Source organism: Heloderma suspectum, chromosome 4 (genome assembly GCF_057233095.1).
Source record: "Heloderma suspectum isolate Gila_16-S chromosome 4, 16-S_ref, whole genome shotgun sequence".
Classification (NCBI taxonomy): Eukaryota; Metazoa; Chordata; class Lepidosauria; order Squamata; family Helodermatidae; genus Heloderma; species Heloderma suspectum.
Window position 1 is genome coordinate 201558149 of NC_139461.1, and position 16766 is coordinate 201574914.

Consider the following 16766-nt stretch of genomic DNA (forward strand, 5'->3'; position numbering starts at 1 on the left):
GAATAAGACAGCATTGTGCTGTTAGGGTCTGTCCATGTTTACTGAGTGCACCCCCCACCCAATTATCTTTTTTTTTCTTTTCATGAACAAAATGGCATCTGTAGCTGCTACAGCACACCCAAAGGGTTAAAAGGTAGTGATGGCACCCTCTTTGGGTAGTTTAGGTTGCAATCCTGAGCATCTTTGACTTGGAGTAAGTCCCACTGAACTCAGCAGGGCTTATGTCTGAGTAGATACATCATAGGATTGTATTGTTAAATGCCTTCTGTGACCTCTCTTTGTCAACTGAAGCATGTCCTCATTCCATGCATCACTTAGGATCTAATTCAAACAACAACCACAAAATCAGACACACAAGCAAGATTGCTTCCGCTTGTAGGAGGAAGATGAAAACATTACTGGAAAAACAATTTAATTAAGTTGATCTGCCCTTCTGATCAGACAGTCAAGATTTATTCTCTGTGCTGGTTAAAATGTTTTTAATGATGATTAGTTGAAATGGCAGCTCAGAAATAAAATAAAACATGTGTGTATGTGTGGGTGTCCCCAATATATGCAAGATTGTAGTGCAAGAATCCAAATTCCTTTGTACCACACTCTTAAATCTGTTTACTCAGAAGCACATCCTGTTGATTAGTTAGGTGCTCTTAAGAGCTGCACAGTCCTATACATGCTGTGCTCAATGAGGCTTACTCCCAGTGTACAGAGGGGTGCAGCCTGACAGTGCAATCCTATGCATCTTGACTCAAAAATAAGTCCCATAGTGTTCTATGGGTTTTACTCCCAGGTAAGTGTGCATATGATAGAAACCTTAATTTTCTGGCCTTCTTATGGAACTTACTTCAAATAATGTGGTTAGGATCAGGGATGTAAGCCTGGCAGAATTTAAAGATTACATTCTTTAAAAAAATGTCTTCTTTTCCACCCCTCCATAACAAAAGAATAGTCCCCGATTCTCCATCCTGGAATGAATGTACTGTTTCGATGGACCTGAGTTGTTGCTAACAACGAAAGTCTTCTCTCTCTTCTCCTCTCCCCCTGCCCCATACTCTGGCTGAAATCCTGCATCCAGTTAAGCTGCTGAAATGACTTGACTTCAATGACTGGCCTCAATGAGATTTAAGCTGCTGGAGATGTGCAGGACTGCGGCCCCACCAAACCCACAAAAGCAGTGACAATCAATGCCCTTCCACAATATTACATTACATTAAAGCACAGCACAAACACTAAAGATAAGCTGGAGAGAGAAGCCCTCAGTATATCACTTTGCATGGAAGAAGACAGTTTGTACTGATTTGTTGAGAGCAAATTTGATTCCCTGACTGCTCAGCAAAACACCCGCAATAGTAGGCTTCATGCTTGCTATGCAAGTGGAACACTTTCAAGTGCTAACTACTCAGGGCTGATCATGTGGTCCCAAGTACCTCCATACCCTGTTGACTGACCAACAGAGCTGGCTTTCAGTGACTACATTCCTGCAATAAGGGTGCTGGTTCAAACATAACAGTTCTTGATCTTCCAAACCATGGGGGAAGAGAGCGGAACTCTGTTGAAACAGATGAGCGGTTGTCAGCATATCATGCACATTTCTTTGGGTTACTAAAATTAATTGGTGTGTCAACAGGTTTCAGTACCTTTGCTTTTTTCTGAAATTTAAACAACATAAGCAAAGTGCAGGATGTTTTGTTTAATTTTTAAATAAGTATTCCAATAAACATTTCTCCATAATATAACATTTAAATAACATTGAGCTTGCTTTAATCCCGCAACCCCCCCCCCCCAATATTTCAGGTCAAATACCTGTGGTGTACTGGGACAAAAAAAATAACGCGGGACACTTTTTTTTTAAAGCTTTGTTGTTTACTAAATACAAGTAAAATTAGATCTCTCTAGGGCACGTATGGGCAATTGGTGGCCCTCCAGATGTTTTGGCCTATGGCTTCCATCAGCTCTAGCTAGCATAGCCAATGGTGAAGGATAACGGCACTTGTAGGACAAAACATCTGGCAGGCCAGACGTTGCCCTCCCCTGCTCTAGGGCATCAGACCATTTTCAGATGCAAACTGGAAAATTTTCCATGGAAATTAACTTAATTTGCACTGGAAAATTTTCCAATACAAAATTGTCTGGGAAACCCACTTCACAGCGCAGAACTACAAAACACACACACAACAGAAAAAAATAAAAGGCAGACTAAAACTTGCTCAGTTAAGGGCACAATCCTATGCATGTTTAAACAAAGAAAAGGCCTACAGCTCCCAGCATTCCCTAGCCAGCAAGGCTGGCTGATTAATACTGAGAGCTGTAGGCCTTTTCCTCTGCCTAAACATGCATAGGATTGAGCCCTAAATCACTAAAAATCTATTGCAATGTCTCAATAAATACAAATGTTTTGCTGGGTGCCTAAATGATAGAACTGTTAGTACCAGCAAACCTCTATGGGGAGAGCATTTCATAACCAGGATGCCACTGCAGAGAAAGCCCGAAAGTGATCCAGTGGGCTTTTCTCATGTCATGACAGCCCACCATGGCTTAATTTACTCATGAGGTGTTAATAGCCATGGGTTTGTACGATACAACAAGCCACGGCAAGCTGGGCACCCATAGACGCCCTGCACAACACAACAACCCCCATGGGTAAATCAAGCAATGGTGGGCTATCATGTTATGCAAACCAGGTCAGTGTGTTACTGCCTGCGTGTTACAGAACCAGCTTCCCTGGGACAGTTTCAGCGATTGCAGCAGTAGTTGTCAAAGCCACTGTATTTGCAGGAATTTCCACTGGGAAGCTGTGGCTGTATTCAGGGATGTATTATGTCTTAGATTTTGATCGTATCCCCAAAACCAGTTGTGATGCACTGCACAGAAATGCTTTGGACCATATGAAACAGCTCTCAGTCTCTCAAATAACATATGTATACTTATGAGAGCTGGTGTAGTGTAGCAGCTACAAAGCTAAACTATAAATCTGGAAGTCCCGTGTTCAAATCTTGCTCCACCATGAACTCACTGAGGCAAGCCACACTCTCTCAGCCTCAGTCCTCCCATCTGCAATATGTGGCATAATAATACTGACTTTGTTGTTGTTCAGTCGTTCAGTCGTGTCCGACTCTTCGTGACCCCATGGACCACAGCACGCCAGGCCTTCCTGTCCTGCGCTCTCTCCCGCAGCGTGCTCAAATTCATATTCATTGCAACGGTGATGCTATCTAGCCATCTCATCCTCTGCCGTCCCCTTCTCCTTTTGCCTTCAGTAGGAGTGCACAAAAGCCACTTACCTGGTCTCGCAGCTTGTTCGCGGTGGGGGGAGGCGCTTCGCTGCTCCCCCCGAAGTTCAGGCCGGGGGGGAGGCTTCCCGCCTCGCCCGGCCGAAATTCAGGCCGGGGAGGAGGCGCCTCGCCTTGCCCGGCCGCGAAATAAAAAGTTAAAAAAAAAAAACGCCCCCGTGATAGGCTACGTGACGATTAACGTAGCCTATCACGGCTAGATCTGCAAAGTCAGCCGTGATAGGCTACGTTAATCGTCACGTAGCCTATCACGGGGGCGTTTTGTTTTTTTTTAACTTTTTATTTCGCGGCCGGGCGAGGCGAGGCGTTAAATAAGCAGGGTGACAATATGCAGCCTTGTCGTACTCCTTTCCCAATTTTGAACCAATCGGTTGTTCCATGTCTGGTTCTTACTGTTGCTTCTTGACCCTTGTACAGGTTTCTCAGGAGACAGGTAAGGTGGTCTGGTACTCCCATCTCTTTAAGAATTTGCCACAGTTTGTTGGCTTTAGCGTAGTCAATGAAGCAGAAATAGACGTTTTTCTGGAATTCTCTTGCTTTCTCCATGATCCAGCGAATGTTGGCGATTTGATCTCTAGTTCCTCTGCCTCTTCGAAACCCAGCTTGTACTTCCGGTAGTTCTCAGTTCGCATACTGCTGAAGCCTAGCTTGTAGGATTTTGAGCATCACCTTGCTGGAATGTGAAATGAGCGCAATTGTGCGGTAGTTTGCACACTCTTTGGCGCTGCCCTTCTTTAGAATTGGAATGTAAACTGACCTTTTCCAGTCTTGCGACCACTGTTGAGTGTTCCAAATTTGTTGGCATATTGAGTGCAGCACTTTAACAGCATCATCTTTTAGGATTTTAAATAGGTCAGCTGGAAACTGTCATCTCCGTTAGCTTTGTTGTTACTAATGCTTCCTAAGGCCCACTTGCCTTCACTCTCTAGGATGTCCGGCTCAAGTTCAGTGACCGCACTATCGTGGCTATCAGGGACATTAAGATCATAGAATCATAGAATAGTAGGGTTGGAAGGGGCCTACAAGGCCATCGAGTCCAACCCCCTGCTCAATGCAGGAATCCAAGTCAGAGCATCCCTGACAAATGGCTGTCCAGCCTTGTCTTGAAGGCCTCCAGTGTGGGAGAGCCCACCACCTCCCCAGGTCATTGGTTCCATTGTCGTATTGCTCTTACAGTCAGGAAGTTTTTCCTGATGTTCAGCTGGAATCTGGCTTCCTGTAACTTGAGCCCATGATTCCGTGTCCTGCACTCTGGGATGATCGAGAAGAGATCCTGGCCTTCTTCTCTGTGACAACCTTTCAAGTACTTGAAGAATGCTATCATATCTCCCCTCAGTCTTCTCTTCTCAAGGCTAAACATGCCCAGTTCTTTCAGCCTCTCTTCATAGGGCTTTGTTTCCAGTCCCCTGATCATCTTGGTTGCCCTCCTCTGAACCCTCTCCAGTTTGTCTGCATCCTTCTTAAAGTGTGGTGCCCAGAACTGGACACAGTACTCCAGATGAGGCCTAACCAGTGCTGAGTAGAGGGGAACTAGTACTTCCTGGGATTTGGAAGCTATGCGTCTATTAATGCAGCCCAAAAGAGCATTTGCCTTTTTTGCAGCCACATCACATTGTTGGCTCATATTCAGCTTGTGATCGACAACAATTCCAAGATCTTTCTCGCTTGTAGTGTGGTTGAGCCACGTATCCCCCATCTTGTAACTGTGCATTTGGTTTCTTTTTCCTAGGTGCAGAACTTGGCATTTATCCCTATTAAATGACATTCTAGATCTTTCCTGTATAGTTCTTCTGTGTATTCTTTCCACCTCTTCTTAATCTCATCTGCTTCTGTGAGGTCCCTGCCTTCTTTGTCCTTTATCACGCCCATCTTTGCACAAAACGTTCCCTTGAGGTCTCTGATTTTCTTGAAGAGATCTCTAGTTTTTCCCATTCTGTTGTTTTCCTCGATTTCTTTGCATTGTTCATTTAAGAAGGCCTTCTTGTCTCTCCTTGCTATTCTCTGGAAATCTGCATTCAGTTGGATATATCTTCCCCTTTCTCCCTTGCTTTTCACTTCCCTTCTTTCCTCAGCTACTTGTAAAGCCTCATCAGACAGCCACTTGGCTTTCTTGCACTTCTTTTTCTTTGGGATGGATTTCGTTGCTGCCTCCTGAACAATGTTACGGACCTCCGTCCATAGTTCCTCAGGCACTCTGTCTATCAGGTCTAATCCCTGAAATCTATTCCTCACCTCCACTGTATATTCATAAGGGATATGATTGAGGTCATACCTGAATGGTTTAGTGGTTTTCCCTACGTTCTTCAATTTAAGCTGAAATTTTGCAACAAGAAGCTCATGATCTGAGCCACAGTCAGCTCCAGGTCTTGTTTTTACTGACTGTATAGAGCTTCTCTATCTTTGGCTGCAAAGGACATAATCAATCTGATTTCGATATTGACCATCTGGTGATGTCCATGTGTAGAGTCGTCTCTCGTGCTGTTGGAAAAGAGTGTTTGCTATGATCAGCGTGTTCTCTTGGCAAAACTCTATTAGCCTTTGTCCTGCTTCATTTTGTACACCAAGGCCATGCCTGCCTGTTATCCCGGTGATTTCTTGACTTCCTACTTGAGCATTCCAATCCCCTATGATGAAGAGGACATCTTTTTTGGGTGTTAGTTCTAGAAGGTGCTGTAGGTCTTCACAGAACCGATCAACCTCAGCTTCTTCGGCATCAGTAGTTGGGGCATAGACTTGAATTACTGTGATGTTGAATGGTTTGCATTCTGACTTACTGACTTACCTTACTGAAATACTGACTTACCTTACAGGATTGTTGTAAGAATTACAGCTAGATAATGCCTGTGAAATGCTTTGAATATCTGAAAGTGTTAGACAACTGCTAAGTATTATTATTCCAAGAAAAAGAGCCTTTAATACAAGCCTACACCACCTGCAAAAAACTGCCAATCAATCAAAGGGGCATTTCAACGTAACACTCATTCACACTCTTTCCCATGAATGGAACACTGGAACAGGGTCCCAATACCTTTCTAGGAAGTAAGATCCTGCTCATATGATAGTCTCCAGAAATATTAAGGAGCTAACCCAATCCAGTCTAGCTTTCCCAGAAATACGCATGCACAGACTACATGAAATGGTAATTCTGCAATAGGTAGGAGTTATACTACACTCAAACCTGTTTGTCACTGCTACTTTTCTGACTGTCCAAGAATAAAAAGGAGCAACTTGCAGAAATTCATAGGAGTATTTTTTGGTGTCTTTCTGTGGATAAGCACCAAAAACATTTTTTAGAGAACTGAAATGACTCTGAAGACAGCATACACTTAAAATATACACAATATATACTAATAGTAAGAACATAAGAAGAGCCCGGCTGGATCAGACCAAGGGTCCATCCAGTCCAGCATTCTGTTCACACAGTGGCCAACTAGCTGTCAACCGGGAACCCGCAAGCAGGGCATAAGCGTAACAGCACTCTCCCACCCATGTTCCTAGCAACTGGTGTACATAGGCTCACTGCCTCTGATACTGAAGGCAGCATATAGCCATCAGGACTAGAAGCAATCGATAGCCTTCAACTAGAAGCGATCGATAGAAGCAATCGAAGCAATCTCCTCCAGGAATTTGTCCAACTAAGGCCTTCCAAATTGGTAGCCATCACTACATCTTGTGGAAGTGAATTCCATTGTTTAACTACGCGCCATGTGAAGAAGTACTCCCTTTCGTCTGTCCTGAATCTCCCACCAATCAGCTTCATGGGATGACCTGAGTTCTAGTATTATGAGGGAGAAAAATGTCTCCCTATCGACTTTCTCCACACTCTGCATAATTTTGTACACCTCTACCATTTTGACTGCCCCTTTTTGCAACTATAGGCAGCTGTAGGGAACTGCTAGGGATGGGCAGATCTGCAAGGTCCATTTCTATGGACTTACTCAATTTCCCACCTCCTAGTCCATTCCATGCTGGTTCCATGTGGATTTTTTTTTTGGGGGGGGGGGTGTTAATGCACATTTTTGTGCACAATTCTGAAATTGTATGCATTTTCTTTTTCGAGGTGATGCAGCTTGGAGAATTTTTTTTTTAAATTAAAAGTCAGAGCAGATTTCTCACATATCCCGGAAGGGTTGTATCTCAGAGCAAAGCATATACTTTGCATGCAACTAATTTCAGCTTCAATTCTTGGTGTCTCCAAGTACACATGGGAATAGCCCCTTCCTGAAAATATGGGCTACCACTGTAGGTAATACTGAGCTAGAAGGACCAATGGTATATGGCAGCTTTCCTTCTTCTACCTTGATTAGGAAAAAAACACACAAAGTGAAACCCAGAACTGCACAAAAGCGAGCAATGAGCTGGCTGGAAATGGATAGACAGGCAGGAAGTACTGTGCAGAAATAGTAGCGTGCTGCATCGGATTAAAAACAACAGAAACAAGAGGAAATGATTCACAAGCCACAGGTGCTCAGAAGAGAGTCTTTATGTGTCTCATTTCAATGGGAAAATTTAGTCATTTTCCCAATTCCATATAAGCCAGCAAGTTGGTCTTGGCACCAAGCACAGCGTTTTCCGTCAGAACTGGATGTGTCCATGCAAGCACATTTTGTGTACTATAAATTGTGATGGATAGTATATACTCCATGAATGAACATGCCAATTCTAGGATTTAGTCCATCCTCACCCTTGCTGCTTCCCAGTGGTCAAGAAGAATGGAATGCCCACTGTCATCTTCATAGACCTTTTCCACAATAAGTCCCTCCCACATTTCATGACACAATGGCATCGCAGCGTTGGATAGGTGGGGCTAGCTGCACACAGCAGACAACTATAGACACTGCTGACTGTCAATGTAACCCCAAGGAAGCATGCTACAAAACCACGATGGGCAGCAGAACAGCCATGGGCAGGTCACATCTAGTATTACTCCATCCGTAGCAATCTATCCTGTTATATTTTATGTCAGTTGTTATGTCATTATAAAAGGCACAAACCAGTGGAGGCTGTTGGTTTCAATGTCAGTGGGATGGTGAATCCGCTCCAGGTTTTAGTCAGAACCAGTCAGAACTCTAAAGGAGCTATTCAAGGTGCTCCACACCTTGGATACCTCCTTTAGAGTTCTGACTGAAACCCAGAACAGATTCACTGTCCCACTAACATCAGAGCCACCAGCCTCCACTGGGCACAACCAAATTATTAGGCCCATAGGTAAATCTCCAAAAAATGTGCAGGGCTGTTCTTTTATCTTTACTATTCTCAGACGTCCGGCTCGTAGTACAGGCAGTAATTTTGCCCTCCAAGGCCAAAACGTTATCATTTATGTGAGAGATTGTAAAGTATTCTGAGTTTCTTTCTTAATGAAATTATATGTGATAAACAGAAGCTGGCAGAGTAGACCTTCTCATATTACCAAGAATGAAAAAAAAATCCATTAGACAGCACAACAAACCTCTTTTTAAAAAGAGAAGCATTTTGGTAAGTAAAAGGGTAAAAATCAGAGCTATGTGCTTCAAGGACTTTGATCCCCTCAGTCATATTCCCCTATTCATTATGGCTGTATTTTCTCTTGAATTGGAAAACCGCATAAACAAAACAATCTCTTGCAAGAAATATATTTCAGTATGTAATCAAGACTTCTAAAATCAAGAGTTTTAGGACTGCAAATGAAATCTGTTGACAGTGCAATCCTAGGCATGTCTACTCAAGCATAAGATCCATTGAGTTTAATGGGCCCTACTCCCAGAACTCCAGCCAGGAAGAGCTATCCTAAGAGCAGTTGGCAGAGGAGTGAAGCTGTGCATCCTCCATCACTTCAAAAACTGTTCTGGCTCAGCCATGGCAGATGGCGGCAGTAGACTTCGTTTCTGCCACAAAGTTTTGTTTTTATTCCATTCTCTCCCCCCCCCCCGATGGGGAGAGGGGGAAATTAGTTGCTCCAGATTTAGGCTTCTGTAGAAGGAGCTCAATCCTCTACATCAGGATTGAACAGAACATAGATCTCCAGATGTTTTGCCCTTCAGCTCCCAGTATTCCTGATCACTGGCCATGCTGGCAGGGGCTTCTGGGAGTTGAAGTCCAAAAACATCTGGAAATCTACCTTCTACCCTCCCTTGCTCTACATAAGTCTAGGTCAGATGGGATTTGGTGCTTTCAGGGTGATGTTCACCTGACAGAGGCACCCAGAGATGCAGACCTTAACTCTGGGCAGGTTCATACAGGAGAATGCAGACCTTCAAGTACCCTTCCAATCTTAATTCATACTGGGTAAAACCAGTACATTGAATTGAGTCCAGAAATGCTCTGGAGGCATTTCAGGATTGGTCTTCTATGGCCAGAACAACACCTTCCACTCAAAAGTCTGGCTGCTGTGTTCTGAACCAGTTGTTTCTGTCTTCAAGGACAGCCCTACATATAATGCATTCCAATAGTCTAACCTGGATGTTACAAGAGTGTGAATCACAGTAGTAAAGCTGCCTCTCTCTAGGAAGGGCTGCAGCTAATACACCAGCCTAATCTGGGGAAAGGCACTTTGTGCCATGGATGTCACTTGAGTATCCAAAGAGAGGGTTGGATCTAAAAGGACACCCCAAGCTGCAAATCTGGTCCTTTGGAGAAGTGCAACCCCATCTATAACTGGAAAATGCCACATTCCAAAGCCACAGAACCACCAACCAAACAGTACTGCCATCTTATCTACATTAAGTTTATTAGCCCTAATCCAACCCATTTTCCTTTCCAGGCACCTTTAAGATCTCTCCTGAATCAAATATAAATAAGAAAGAGAGCTGGTGTCATCAACATCTCACTCAAAATATCTGGAAAATCTCATCCAGCAGTTTCAAGAAGATGTTAGAAAGCACAAGGGAACCCTGTAGGACCCCCACAATGTAAATGCCATGGCACCAAACTATAACGCTCTGAGCACCAGCATTTGGAATGAAGCCACCAGGGTGTGACTCTCAAAAACAGCCTTGCAGATATGTCTATAACAAAGGGGTGGGCAGCTTCTGGACCTCCAGATGTTTTTGGCCTATAATTCTCATCAGTTTAGCAGCACAGTCAATAGTGAGGGATTATGGGAGGTGTAGGACAAAACATCTGGAGAGCCCACAATTTGCCCACTTACTGGCCACAAAACCATTTCTAGAGTTGGTGGCTCTCCTGTCTACACTTAACCTGTGTTAGACATCTGAGGAACACCAATGGCCCCAAAGGAAACACACATACACACACCACTTTTCCAGTTTACAAAAGCTCCTTTACCTGGTCATCTAGAAGGAATGTATTTGCCTCTAGTATTTGTTGCATTTAGATCCCATCCTTCCTCCACAATACTCAGGGCAGCATACATGGTTCTTTGCCATCCACACTCCATTTTATCCCCACATCAACCCCAGGACGTAATAGGTGAGGCTGAGAGGCTGACCCAAGGTCACCCACTCAACTGCATGCCAGAGTGGGGATTTGAACCTGGGTCTCCTTGGCCCTTATCTATCACTCTAACCCAGATGCCCCCAACCTGGTGCCCTCCTGATGTTTTGGACTTCAACTCCCACCAGTCCTAGGCAGCATGGTCAGTGGTCAGGAATGCTGGGAGTTGCAGCCCAAAACATCTGGAGGACATCAGGATGTGAGAAGGCTCTTCTAACTATTAATCCACAGAGTATACAGGGATGCACAGGTGTAGTGGGGGAGGGGAAGAGAAGCATGCTGTGACATCATTGCATTAGTGCACAGGTGGGGAACCTGTGCCCTTCCAGAACATATTGGACTACAATTCGCGACATATCTTACCATTGGCCAGGCTGGCTTGGACTAAGGGAACATCACCAACAACATCTAGGCATCCACAGGTTCCCCAACCCTGCCTTCATGTTTCCTTACCCTCACTCCATTTCAGTGTCTACTCTTTGTGGGAGCAGCTGAACGTTAATTAAATTATTAATTAATTAATCACATTTATTAATCGCCCATCTGGCTGGTCACCCAGCCACTCTGGGCGATGTACAACAAAAGAACAATTTAAAACAATAAAACAATACATTAAAAACATAGTATTTCTAAAAATATCCTAACCCTCCCCAAATGCCTGCCTGAACAACCATGTTGATGCCACATCGGGGTTCCCCTCCACCCCTCATCTTCACCACATTCCCCAGCCAATGTGGGTCGGTGTCGGCACCCCCGTGCCTTCACCCAACATGCCACTTGGGCCTCAGAAGAGCAAGGAGGAGCGTGCGCCGTTCCTGGCTCGGCTCTGAAAACCTCAATGGTCTTCCAAGTTCAGCAGATCTTTATTTATCAGAACACAAAGCTGAACTCATTGGCCGGATCTTTGGCCATTTCCCACCGGGGTTCTAAGCCGTCCATTGAAATTCTTTGGCAGGGGAGGCTGAAGGCCGGTCCTAAAACTGCTTGTTTTCCTTTGGCTCTGCCGCCGCCGCCCCCTCTCAAAGGCTGCCTGCGTGATCCTGCGAAGAGGCCGTGCGAGAGAGGCGGCCGGTTTGCGACTCCAAAGCCAGGGCAGCGACCCGTCTCGGCATCTTCCCAACTTCTCAGCAAAGGGTTTGCACGGCACCTCCTCGAGGAAACCTCCCTTTTCCTCACACGCAGCCACCAAACGGCCCAGATAAAGTGTGTGTGTGTGTGGACCTTCTCAAGAGAGATACAGGCGGCGCCCCAGGAAGCCAGCCGGGACAGGGCAGCCAAACACAGCGGGGAAGGCACAACTAACGGTTCGCTAATTGCGCTCTGCCGCCACGGAAGCGGCCAAACGCACGGCACCGCCAACTGCTCCGAGCTAAGCGCCGGCCCGCGTCCACAGCAACTCCGCGGGGCGGAGAGCAGAGCAAGCCTGGGCAGGAGCAACTCGAAGGAGCCCGCTCTACTTCGCCTCCCTCCCCGCTGTAGGAACCGGAGCCCTATGGCAGAAGAGGGGACGGATGCCCAGCCCTCTATCGGGCTGCCTGGAGGAAGGACAGAAAGACTGGGCACCGGAGGCACAGGGACCCCATCCCAGAGTGGGGCTGAACCCCGATCCTTCCTTTCTCCCCCCGCCGCCCGGTGAGCGCTTGGAGGGTCTCCCCCCGCTCTCCGCGATTTGGTCTCTCCCGCCACCCCGCAAGCGCTTGGCGGGTCTCTCTCCCGCTCCCCATCTCGCTGCTGGAGGAGAAAGGGGGCGCGGGCAAGGCTCCAGCCTCGCCGCGTTGCCGGCACCGAAAGGGGCGCCCAGGCGAGGGGCTGCTGCTCCTCCATCCTCCCCGACCGGCGCGCTCACCTCGCTGGAAAGAGAGCGGCGCGCAGTGGCGGGAATCACGGGCAGCGGCGGGGCGCGAAGCTGAAGCTGGCGCCGGCGTCTTCCATAGCAGTGCACGATGGCGGACGCTGCCCGCCAGGATCCGCGCCGAGAGTGCCGAGGCCCGGTCCCCGGTCCCTCCTCCCGCAGCCTCTCTCCCCTCCTCCTGCCGCCGCGGCCGCCACCTCCGGGCCACTCCCTGCTTCGACGCTGACGCGCACGTGGCTTCCCCCGGCTGCCGCTGCGCACGGAGGCCGGCGGGAGGTTTCCGCTGTCGGTGCCCTTTGCCCTGGCCGGGCCGGCGACTGATGGAGAAGAAGAGGGGGCGGGTCGTCCAACTTCGCCCTCCCCCGGGGAGAAACGGGGGGCGCCGCGCCTCAAATGCTCGTGGGAGCAGTGCAAGCCTGTGCACGCTTACTTGGAAGGAGGCCCCATTGAGTTCAGTGGGACGTACTCTCAAGTAAGTGTGCGTGAAGTTGCAGCCTAACAGTCCAAACCAGGCATGGCGTACTTGGAAGGAAGCCCCATTGAGTTCAGTGGGGATTATCCCCATGTTAGTGGTCATAGGAGTGTGGCCTTTGTTTATTGATGACTTAATCCCCCCGCGCCCAACCCCGGTATGGTGTAGGTGGTGGTTAGTGTTGGAGGATAGGACCGGTGAGACGCAGGTTCAAATTCACACCCTGTCACTGGGTGAGCTTGGGCCGGGGCCAATGACACTTTCTCAGCCGAATATACTACACAGGATTATTATGAAGATAAAATGGTGAGGGAGAACCATGTATTCTACCCTGAGCTTGTTGAAGGACTCATGGGGTACACAAGTGTAATAAATCAAACCCATAGTAGTGTAGCTCTTTTTGTAGGACTGAAACATTGCAACGTAGTGAGCAAGTATTGGAGTTCTCTGGATCCCTTCTTCAGTCTCAATGTTAAGTAAAGTTAAAGTGAAGGAAAGGGAGAAGAAGAAAGGATGGAGGATGGAAACGCCCGACTATGTATACACCTTGTACACTCAAATGGTGTGAGCAATTTTAATAAGTTGGAAGTGAACTCTGAGGCATGCTGCATACACCAGCATGTTTGCTGCATGTTTGCTAACCCTGCATGTTTGTTCTGAATTAAATTCCACTGTATTCAGTAGGGCTTACTCCTAGGTAAGGGTTTATTAGATTGCAGTCACTTGTAAATTGGATTGTAATGAGGAGGTGCTTCCAACCCCTGGAGGAGTGAAGATTCCTACTGGACAGACAAGTTCCTATTTCAAATGACTTGCATATATGTTCTTTCCATTTTTAAAAATTGTGTTTTTAATGTATTTGTTTTATGATAGTTTTAACCATTTCTTTAAAATGTTCATACTTATTCTTAGCTGCCTTGAGCACCATTTCCTTGGTGGAAAGGCAGGGTATATGTCAAATAAATAGCAAACAATAATAAGGTAATTTAGTATCAGCGATGTCCACTGATTTGGGAGTTGAGCAAAATTAATTCCTGTGTAAAGCCATAGCTAAGACCAACTTTTTGTTGAATTTGAATTTCAGGGGGTATGAATGAACCTTGAATTAACTCTTAGACCATTTACATTGTCCTCTTCTAACCAGGCCTTTTTCACTGATTACTTGTATTTACTTGTGGCACCCCGCTTCTACCATTTACATGTCATCATTTTGTAATATGGTGTTTAACTTTGTACTATGTGTTTTCCCAGGAATTAGGGATGCATCCTTATGTGGCTTGGCAAAGAGGGAGAGGGGCAGGGCCCGTCCCACTCCTCCAAAATAAGAGATCAACTCACTGTCGGAGAATTTGGCCTCGGCCTTCCTTATGCCAGACAGGAAGCCTGGGCAATATACTATGAGGGCCAAAGAAGCTCCAAGCCTGCTGTACATCTCTAAGTGGCTTGCCAAGGAAGGATGGGGTTCAGGGCCAACTCCACTCTGACCTCCAAGATGGGGTTCTGGCTCCCTGTTGTGGAAGCAAATCCCAGTCTCCCATAGGAACAAGTGGGGAAACTGGCCCATATGCTAACAAGGAGGTGGGCTCTGGTTGAGACTGTACAGAATGTCTAGACGTCTTTGAATTAATTTCAGTTCATATCAGTCAAGGGTGGGGAACCTGTGGCCTTCCAGGTGCTGGACTCAAACTACCATCATCCCCAATCATTGGCCATGATGGCTGGGTCTGATGGAAGTTGGAGTCCCAACAACATCTGGAGGACTGCAGGTTCACCACCCTTCCCTTGATAACAAAAAAATCTTTTTATTAGCTATGGTGTTTGGCATCCTCCCACTCTACTTCCCCATTTCCGACAACAAGAGTAATTTGGATTAATTTGACTCCAACTGCAAACTTACACGTGAAAGTATATGCTTTGAGAAATGACCACTTTATTTTTGCCAAAAGAGACAACTAATATAAAATCACAAGTAGGACCTGCAACAAAAAGTTGCAGTGGAGAAAGCTCCAGGATGCCCTATTCTTCCTCATTCCTGGTTTTCCATTTTTCCTCTGTAACAATAGGCCAGCATTACTTGGCCACTGAACATGCTCAGTCCTCATTGGACTGTTTTTGGGAGTGCCCTTTAGAGGGTTTTTCCCCCCCTAAAGATTGTTTTATATTTTTGCAGACCTTCGGGTTTCCGCTCAAGCCTGCTGCTACTTCCCTTTTGTGTGCAGATGGTGCTGTTTCAGCAACATAAGCAATGAGGTTGGATCCAGATTTAGTCATAACTAGAGTAGACCCAATAAAATCAATCGGATTTAAGTTATTCATGACTAATTTAAGTCTGATTTATTTCAGTGGGTCTACTCTAACTATGATTAAATCTGGATCCAACTGGAAGAAGTGAAATCATGGAAATCATCAGCTTCTGCTATAGTGGAACAATTGTGACCTATAGAACTTCGATCAGTCATCATAAACATCAGTGTTTACTCATTTTATTATTATTTATTCAGTTTATATCCCGCCTATATACAAATACTCTAGGCGGCGTACAAAGTTAAAACAGTTTAACAAAAAATCCAACAATAAAAATACAGCTTAAAAAGAGTATACAAAAGACAGCAAGAAGGAACAAGAATTCTAAAAAGGGAAGGCCTGCCAGAATAATAAAGTCTTTAATTCCTGCTTAAAAAACCTTCAAAGAGATCAGGCGCATTTCAACCAGCAGGTTATTTTATAACATAAAGAGACCCAGTGACAAAAATAGCATCTTCCCTATTGTACTAAATAATGAGCTTGTTCTATGTTTTTCTCGACCACGGGAAGTCGGTTAAAGTCAATGGGTTTGACAGTAGATTGAGGATGTAGTTCTAGAGGCTGTTCTGTCTTAGATTTGTAGGACTTGAGAACAAGCTATCACCTCTGGGAAAATGAGAGCTAGGACAGATTCTCAGAGATACAAAAATGATCTTGCCTTGTTGTTGCATGTCATACTTATTTTTATTGCAGTCTGGTCACTGGCAAAGAAGTTCTCAGGGTTTTTATAACACTTTGAACACCTCTGAATTACAAAACCTCCCTGGCTCCCCCCATCAAAGGTACAATGAACACTACTGCAATAAAGATGTGAATATATTAGAATACCATCTAAACATGCATAGGATTGTACCCTTAGTGCAACAGTCACAGGTGGGCAGGGACTGTGTTATCTTTTAATCTCTGTACAGCACTTAGAAAGTTTTAGGAATAAACTTTTAGGAAAGTTTTAGGAACTCAGAGGCTTACGAGCATCTGATGCAGGGTGGGAGGAGCGGCAGAGGCGATCTCTGCCTCCCTGCCCTGCATTTTCACTGGATGGGCTTTTTTTGCCCATCCAGGGAAAGTGTCTTGGAGGGGGACGGAAGAAGCCTGGAGAGATCTCAGGATAGCTCATATCCTGGCCTCTCCAGACTCTTTCCCTCCCTGCCCACTGAAATGCCCCCTTCTCCCCCTCCCCAAGGTTGTCCCGACTTCGGAGAGGCAGCTGGTGTAGTTCTTTCTGCACTGTCTGCGGGGGGGGGGGGGGGGGCGCATCGGATCTCTGATTCTCAGCTCCGAGGTTGGTATGCTGTCTGTGACCTCAGAGCTGGGAATCCGAAATATCCTATGGCACCCTCAGACCTGTCTAAGGGCCATAGGATTGCTCCCTCCTATGATGATGATGATAAAGAAGTCACTCCCATTTCTTTTCTTTTTT

The 16766-nt window shown here is 45.9% G+C and overlaps 1 protein-coding gene across 1 annotated transcript in view; it reads right to left on the reverse strand.

Annotated features, from left to right (window-relative positions):
- LRRC8C (leucine rich repeat containing 8 VRAC subunit C) overlaps positions 1-12815 on the reverse strand; it is a 47550-nt gene extending 34735 nt beyond the window's left edge. The window contains exon 1 of the mRNA XM_084851983.1: positions 12565-12815. The gene's annotated coding sequence lies outside the window, so the exon portion shown is untranslated. The remainder of the gene's footprint in view (positions 1-12564) is intronic.
- Between the last annotated feature and the right edge of the window lie 3951 nt (positions 12816-16766).